We start from the raw sequence: 9,420 nt of genomic DNA, 5'->3' as shown, positions 1-9,420 counted from the left end.
GCCAGTGCTCAAGGTGGGGGCAGCACATGGAGCCCTATGATGTCTGTCCTCCTCCCCCACCCCCACCTAGGAGACTGCTGTGCTGGCCGCTTCCAGGGCACAGTGCAGGGCCAGGACTGGTAGGGATTAGCCTGCCTTAGCTCCCCAGCAGCACTGATGGACTTTTAACAGCCTGGTTGGTGGTACTGACCGGAGCTGCCAGGGTCCCTTTTCGACCAGATGTTCCAGTCAAAAAACAGATACCTGGTCACCCTACCCCCCTGCCTAGCCTTGGATGGAGGGCATGGAGCCAGTTTGAGTATGCAGTGGCAGAGACCACCTGTGTCCTCACAGCCACAGAGGGTTGTTTGGATGCTGCAGCTCCATTAACCCTCTACAGCAGGAGTTTTCAAACTGTGTCAGGACCCCCAAATAGGTCACCACCCCCTTTCAATGGAGTCACTAGGACAGGCATTAGACTTGCTGGGGCACGGGGCCAATGCCTGAGCCTCACCATCCAGGGCCCAAGGGCATCAGCCCTGGCCCTTGGGGCTCAATTACTGGTGCTCCCCCACCCTGGGCCGAAGACCAAGGCAGTGGAGCTCAGGCTTTGGCACCCTAATACAGAGTCGTGTGGCTCGGATAGGCTAGTGCTTCAGTCCCCCCTCCTGGAGTCATGTAGTAATTTTTGTTGTCAGAAAGGTCACGGTGCAATGAAGTTTGAGAACTGCTGCTCTACAGTACTTCAAGTGTCCCGGGGGGTTTCTATGCCCCAGTCCATCACAGCTTGTGTTGTGATAGTACATCTCCTGTTTTGCACGTGGAGCTGTTATCCTAATGCTACTTTCTCAAACCACTCTCAAGCTGCATACAGATCAGTGGAGCCACCCAATACATTTAATCGCAGGAACAAAATTCTCCTGTCAAAATAGTGGCTGAACAATTAGAGGCTTTGGCACTGGTTTTCTAAAATCATAAGTGCCCAATTTTGAGGATTTCAGTGATCACCAGTGTAGCTGGATGTCCTTAAATTATACCTTTACCCATGCTTCAGTGAAGAAGAATCTCTGAACGTAGCTAGAATCACTTAACTCACTTATGCACAGAACTTGGCCTTTTATATGAAATTCAATTAAAATATATTAAATATTTTAAAATATTAAGTATGTTGATTGGTAAGTGAGGATATAAAGAGTCAGGAAGTGTCAAAATTAAGGTTGCCTGTGTAACCTTCACTCCTCCTGTGAATAAATATGTGACTTAAGTGATGTAATTGTTCCCCACAAGACCTTGAATCCATGTAAGGCAAGGTTATTTAGTGCATTAGGCTAAGGTGCCTCTCTTGCTGTTTCTAGACTGGAAAAGTTACCCATCCTTACAGTAAAAAGATACTGAATCAGTGTGGAACCTGGTTATTCCCTGTCTACATTTTAGCTGAACTATGTGATGTTCACCTGCACCCTTGCTGATATTCATCGGGAATGGACTGGGGGTCTTTTAGTGAAGACAGGGCCAAAACGGAAAAAAAAAGTAACACATTTTTCTATAAAAAAAAGTAGTGATGACTCTCCAGCTTACCACTATTGTTGCAGCTATGGTAGACCAGGTTAAATGTTAATAGCAGTATTGTCAACGTCAAGCATTCAAAAATTATCAGGCCTCCAAGAGTCATAAAATTGGCTTAAAAATAATGAAAGTTCCCCCCACCCCATTATACCATTTGTGTACTTTTTATTTGCTTTCTGGTTTTGAGCATTTAGTCCAGGGTGGATTTGATTCAAATCATGATTTAAATCACTAGTCAGGAAGACTCGATTTAATCATGGATTTCTACATAAAAGTGCATTCTTGTTTTTATAACCTTAATACATATTCTTCACAGCTCAGAGATAAATCACTTTAAAAATGTGTCTGTTACAGCTATCCCCCTACTTCATTTTGTTTCTTACAGCTGTCCCCATACTCCATTTTGTTTTTGTTCTCCTCCTGTGACCGCCCCTCCCTGGCTGTTAAGTTGTTTACCAGGGCCACTGCCCTTCTCAAAGAGAGGGCCCCTTAAGTTGTTTACCAAGAGCCATTGCCCTTCTCAAAGGGATGGCCACTTGTGCTGCGTGCTAAGTGGCCATCCCTTTGAGGGATGGCCACTTAGCACGCAGTTCAAAGAGTTAGTCCTGTTATCACCTTGTTGAACCTGGGCTCGGTGTAGAGCAGGCAATGTCCAGAGCTGCAAGACCTATTGTGTTTTTAAGATCCTGGGCATGAGTCATAGGCCTCATGTGCTTTTGAATCACCTATTGCACAGGATTCTGCCCAGGCATGTCTCTGTGCTCACCTGCAGTTTTCTCCCTGTGCGTCCTCCCCTGTGACAGAGGGAGCCTATCAGGATTACTGGCGGGAAACTGCCTAAGTTTGCCTTTAAAAACAGACATTTTTGAAACAAACATCAGAAAGGTTCCTGCATTGCTGCCTGGTCTGATCAGCCAGGAGTTTTGGGGGGTCCTTTCTCCGCTCTTGTTTTATTTTTGAGCGTACCCCCGGTTTTTAACACCCCCCCCATGAAGAACGAATCGCTGCCTGAGAGATCTCCTGATTATAGAGACCGTACCGAGCCCTCCTTGCTTCTTCTGATGTTGCTGCTGCTTCTGCCTTTGCTGCTGCCTTGGGGATTAGTAAGAATCCCTCTGTGAAACTTTCCATACTTTTATTTTATTACTTTAGCTGCTGGCTCTGTTTCCGTAGCACACAAACTCAAGCTAAACCTTGGTCTGTGTCTTAAAACCTCTCAAACTCCGCTGCGCTTTGCTGCTAAAAATAAGCTTGTGCCGCTGCTAAGCTCTGCTCCCTGCTTTCAGCTGTATCCACTGCTGCAGCCACCATCCCTTGGCTTCCTTGAGGTCTGCCTTGGGAGCTGTATCCTGGGCACATACCACTCTGCCCTCTGTAACTTCCCCATAGCATAAGGTGCACTGTAGGTTTTGCTTTTTAGTTTAATAAGTCATAGTTTGCTAAGATTGTAGAGCTTGTAAGTTTCACCTGCCTTGTTATAGTTTGCTGTTTTCTTGCTCTTTATAGTTGCTTGTTATAGTTTGCTTAGAATTGTGATATTTGTTGTTTATTAAGATAGATTTAAAAAAGCCATTGCCTGGTTGTATTCTGTACCGGTTTTATTACTTTATATAAGCTGCTTGTAATTTATATAAGTTTGATTAAGTTAGAGGATAGATAAGGTTTTTACTGCTTGAATTCGTCTTCCCGCTGTCCCAATCTCTCCCTGAACTTTCCCATGTCTGTTTTTCCCCCGCTCCAATCTCCCCGTGTACTTCTTTGTCTCCCTGTTGTAACCCCTTGCTGCTTCCCCCCCCTTGTGTAAATTCCCTAACCCTTTGACGCTTCTTTCCTTTTTTGGGGGGGGGGGGTGTCCCTCTATCCCTTCTTTACACCTCTCTACTGCCTCTCCTCCATCCCATGTTCGTGCCCCCGCTCCTCCACTGCCCCCTCCTACCGAAGATCACCATCACACTGCTCCGTTTGTCTTCACCCCGCTGCTCTGCAATTTCCCTGAAGTGCTCTCCGCTGCTGCAGCCTGTTTCTTCCCTCAGCTGTCTCCCCCATTCTCCACGCGCCTTCCCATCGCTTACACGTTCAGCGCCCTCCCCTCTTGCTGCTCCCAAACTCCCCTTAAGTGCGCTCCAACTGCTCTTGTCTCCCGTACCTCCAGCTCGCAGGCTCCTGAAGACTGCTGCTCTGGGCTTCAGAGTCTCTCGCTGCTTGCAGCTGCACTCTCCTCTTGTCAGATACCATTAATCACTCACTCCCCTCCCCCCTCCTGTTTCTTGACCCAGCTTTTAGGTACACTTGTGCTATCACAGCCTCACAAATTAAGTCAGTAATTTTCTACATTGCATAATTTCACTTATCACCCATATTGTATTATTGCACTGTGACTCACATTTTACTTGTGGTTATAACACCCCATTAGTTGCCTCCATTTCTCTAATATACTTTGTATACCATTTTTATATAGAAGCTACCATTTTATTTTGCATTTTCTTTTGGGTATGTTTTGCATTCCACACTGTATCTAGAGTTGTTCCTATATAAAATTAAGTTGCTTATTGACTGTACTGTATCCCATTGTGCTGAACCCCACTTACTGTACCCCACTGTTAACCCCCCCATTGTCTATTGTAAACACCTTATATACCCCATCCCATTGCATTTTATTGTTAAATTCCCACCACTTCCTTTTCCCTTTACTAAAGAAATTAATTGGCACCCCACCTGTGTGGTAATTGCTCCCCAAGATCCCATATACCTGCAGGCAGGGACAAAATGTATCCACTTTGAAAACTTTTCCGATGAGTTTTACAGCTAAATCAGAAAATGAATGATTGTTTGGTTATTTCATTTACCAGAGGTAATTGAAGCAGATATTTGTGAAGTCACTAAGAGGTGAATTATCATTAATATTTGGAGGATTTTCCTGCCATGCTGTATTAGGAGGAGAATATCACCAGACAGACATTTAAATTGTTTTATTTAACTAAAAAACAAACAACAACAACATTATATATTCTGGATTTTTTTCCTTCAACAGCAAGCACAATATTTTAGCAGAACAAGCATATGAATGTTGAATTTAGTTAAACATTCAAATTTTTTAAAATCAAGTTTGTTTTTGTTTGTTAAAATTGTTTTTAATTAAAATAGTTAAATGAAGTATTTAACAAACAAAAAATAAATCAACTGTCAGCCAGGTCAACATGAGAAACTTAAAATATTGGCTTCTGCAGCAAACTCAGTCATCTTCACCTTCATTTTCCTGTTTGTTCATAATCTGGAAAAGAAAAACCTGCTTTTTCAGGTTCCAAACGGTTTCTCAATTTGGAATGAATTAGTCCAAAAGAAGAAAATATTCTGTCTGCACTGGCAGAAGAAGCTACTGCTGTTAAAAGTGAGATTATCGTTTCAACAGTTTCTGAATCCAAGTGCTTAAGTGACTTCCACAAGTTCACTGGTGTGACTTTCTTTAAAACATCAGCAGCAAACATATTTCTTGAATGGTTCATGAAACACTATCATTGGCAGATAACTCTGAAACTATAGAAAATGATGGTGATCTTGAAGGTGGATAGTCTTCAGAATCCTGTATGTTGAGGATGGATTCTCCTAAACAAAATAAGTCAATGCAGTCATTTAATTATTACCACCTTACTGCTCATTTACTCATTGCATTCACTGACACTCAGTACTAATTTAAAGGTGCAATTGTAAAAGGAAGATCTGCCTATTTCAGGTATTTTTTTAATCACAATGGCATCTAAAATGATAGTACCATAGAACTATATTTTTTGCTCAAACATGAGAACTCAAGAATAGTCCAGAAGGAAGACAGGCAGTCCTTAAGAAAGAAGTATGAAAAAAAAAAAAAAAAAAAGTTTGCCAACCTGAAGATCCTGCATGTTCAGACTTGTTCCTTTCATCAACACAGCTTCCTCCTGAGAAGGAACACTTCTCATGATGTTGTTTCATTCAGGCAACCAGGCCTTGCATTTGGTTGTTGCCCTGTTTGCATTTTGCACACATGCTTGTCTTACCCACAGGTAGAGGAACCTCATTAAAATATTCCAAACTGGGTCTCTTTTACAGCCTGCTGCCATTGTAGGTTCTCTCTAGTGAGAGAATGGTATGGTAGATCTCAAATCAATGAAGGCTACACTCAGAAAGACCTCAAGACTAATGGAATATGCTGCTCAAAGTCTCACTTTTGTTTCTACTGCCTGTCCCTCCCTTCGCACATTTATCTCCAGACTTCTTCTCCTTGTCCAGATCTATTCTGCCTCCAACTATCTTCTATTCATTGAACTTTTAGAAACTTTGCACTTTTAGAGAGAGAGGTAATGAATTGACTGTGTACACAAATTTTCAGAGACACATAGGGTTGTCTGTTTTTTCTCACCTCTATGTATTTATTTATAAACATTTTTGCTGTTAACAAGCATGTTATCTCTGGAGACACAAGTCCACAGTTTGACAACTGCAAAACTAAGCATCTCTGATGGTATATTCTAGACTGAGCAGAGTCTCATTGGGTAGATAAAAAGATTAACCTAAATAATTTATACAGAAGCCCCTGGAACCGCATAAAATTGGGTCCCTGATCCATGAACTACTGTAATGTTTAAGAAAAGTTTTGTAAATGAGTTCCATGACTATATTGTCTCATACTATAGAATTAGAATTTATAATCCCTATTCCATGATGGAGATATCTTTTAGATATGTTTCTTAATTAAAACCATCTTTAGATGGGTTTTTTCCTCAAAAAGCATTTTATTAAAAAATCCAATTTAAATTAAAAAACATTTAAATTTTAAAAGTTTTTTTTAAAAAATCATTGATTTTAATCCACCCTGATTTAGTCACATTTTAAAGCTTTCATCAGCAGCCAGAACGTCTAGAAACTATAAAAAATGTAAATGAGTCACAGAAAAGCCAACTCCAGGAGTAGTGTTTTAAGAAAACACAAAATATAATGAGACTCATATTAAAATTAAGAGATTTGGCACCATTTTAGAGACCCCATCTCTGTTGACTTTACAAGCAATAAATAAGTGACATTCCTAGTGACTGAGATGGAGAAGAAAATATCGGGTGAGGTTTAGCCACTCTGCTTTAGGTGACAGTTCTGAAGTCTGACTCCAAAGGAATAGATGGGACATGTAATGTTTGGAATTTGTTATTCTTGGATTACACTAAATAATCTTTCACTGCAAACTAGACTCTAGCAAAGACAGGGCTTGAGTCTCTCCCAGGACAATGAATTTCAGTTAATTTTAAATGCTTGTTTCTGTTTGTCTTCCCAAACGTACCTGTTTATGACTTTCTAATGAAGTCAGAATTCTTTCTAGAATTCACTGGATGTCGTATTGTTGCCTTCATTTCACTTCTAGTTTATATCAGAAGCTGTTTGTCTCCACAGTGGCTCCAACTGAAGAAATTAACTCTCCACAAGAAACAGCTGGCCATTCTCCTGTTAGTACAAATGGGGGGAGGAACAATGGTGCCACTCTATTCAGAGAATACAAAATTAATCAGCCTCCAGACTCCGAACTAGATAAGGAACAGATTAGTTCTTTCCTGCTCATAAACAAAAGTAGATTTAATTGTAAAACAGCATGATCACTCTTCTCAAGCAAATACTGCCTCCTCAAACAAGGCTCCTGGTCTCTACTGAAACATAAGGACTAGGAGTAGAAAGTCAGATTCTACAGATGGTGAGCTCCTTCAATTCTCAGTGTTTCCAGTGGGAGTTGAGGGTGTCTGTAACCAACACCTTGAAGATAGGCTCAACATACAGTGTTTCACAAATTCAGTTAAATAAATGTAATCTTTGCACATATGCTACCGTTCTGAAAAATCAGCATCAGGATTAGTGTAATATTCCTACCAAACACAGAGGAAGGAGGGGGAGAATTACCTTTTTGGATTTATTTTACCAACACAAAAAAACCCCACACAATTAGGTTCCTTTACTATTCACTAGAGTGAGATAGGAAACTGTTTTCCCATCCCATGAGAAATTTAAAGATTGCAAATTTTTCATCCTGATTTGGATTAGGTAAAATTTCAATTTCAAGGATATTCACAAACCAATAAGCAAAAATGCATTAGGTCAACAGACATTTTGTTTGGATTATTTTGAAAAAAGTTTCATTTTGATTTTAACCTTTAAAAAATTAAATTTTTAGCATAAAACATTTTAAAACAAGTCATTAACCAGAAGATTAAACTTTTTATTTTGAAAAAGTCAAAATGGAATTTTTGCAATTTCTAAACTTTTTTTCCCAAATATTTTTTCTACTTGGGAGGTTAATTGAAGCAGATATTTTCCCATAAACAATTTCAGTTTTGACGAAGTGACTTTTCCTGACCAAAAAATGTTTTGTTAGAAAATTCTTGACCAATTTTACTGTTTACAGGCATGTATTCAATTTTATGAATTTCTAGGTTTGGTTGTATCATTTGCTTTTGCACAGTTAAGCAAAAACAAACTGATATTCACAGGGCCTTAGTATTTCTGAAAGCAAGGATTCACTTGTATTGCCTCAACATTAACCAGCAAATACCAGGAATAATTGTTAATTATAACAAACGGACAATAAAAATGCCTTTTTTGGCATATGGAAGTTTAAAACCTTATAGGATGGAATAAGATCAGTTGCTCTCTACTCCAAAATTTACAACCAAGAAAAACTTTTAATGAATACCGTGATAAATAGTAAATAATGTTTATAGAAGTTGTGAAACTTGGATACTGATAATTTGGGAAAAAAATATATTGGTTATTTTTAACAACATTTATTTTTCTCATGTTATAATTTATGTTACTGAGTAACTTTGATAAGAATGTTTAACCCAGTTGAGATCATAATTACCATATATACTTGTTCATTAGCCTGTTTGTTTATAAGCCAACCCCCAAGATGGTTAGGTAAAAATAGCAAAAACTGTATGACTCTTTCATAAGATGACCCTATATTTCAGGGGTTGGCAAACTTTGGCTCCCAGTCCATCAGGGTAAGCCACTGGCGGGCTGGGACATATTGTTTACTTGAAGCGTTTGCAGGCACTGAGCCCCTCAGCTCCCAGTGTCTGCTGTTTGCTGTTCCGAGCCAATGGGAGCTGTGGGAAGTGGCACGTTAACAGGGATGATGTTTTATTGCGGATCAATTGGAGAACATGCCCGTTTAAAGTTGCACAAAGCTCCCTTATATTGTTTAGCAGCCACCTGCTTTGTCCACTGGTTGCAGAAAGAGTTGCCTTTGGAGCTAGCTGGTGGGGGCTTGGGACCAGGGTGGACTGGCAGCCTCCCCCCCCCCCCCACACACAAAATCAGCTCCCTTAAGTTCCCTCTGTGGCAGCTGCCCAGCAGGCTATCCATTGCAAGCAGTTCACCTGTCCCTCTCTGCAGGGCTGTGTGCTGCTCCTGCCTTCGAGCTGCTCCCGGGAGCCTCCTGCTTGCTGTGCAATGGGGGAGAGAAAGGGGGGGTGCTAATGTCAGGGTCTCCCCCTCCCCCCTGCTCCTTTACCCCATCTCTACAGATCAGGGGAGGACATGACAGAGGGAATTTACTGGCAGCTGCTGCCTCAACTTGATCTACTTAAAAAGGCAGTGTACAAAGAGGGGGGTCAGCATACTTAAAGGGGCAATGCGCAGCCTCTCACAGACACTGTATTTCTGTGTCTCTCCCCCCTCCCCACACAGAGTGTGTGTGTCTCTCTGCCATGTCTCCTCTCCCTCCATTTGTGATGCTTTGTAAAGTGTGAGGCTACCTTAACAACAATGTATTAACCCTTGAGGGCTCAGTTAAGTGCAAGTTCATCATTTAACAGTAAGGTATTCCTTGGGAAATATCCCACCCTGACTCCACCACCTCAA

This window comes from Gopherus evgoodei, chromosome 8 (assembly GCF_007399415.2).
Source record: "Gopherus evgoodei ecotype Sinaloan lineage chromosome 8, rGopEvg1_v1.p, whole genome shotgun sequence".
In the NCBI taxonomy this organism is placed as follows: domain Eukaryota; kingdom Metazoa; phylum Chordata; order Testudines; family Testudinidae; genus Gopherus; species Gopherus evgoodei.
This window is presented reverse-complemented; position numbering follows the sequence as displayed.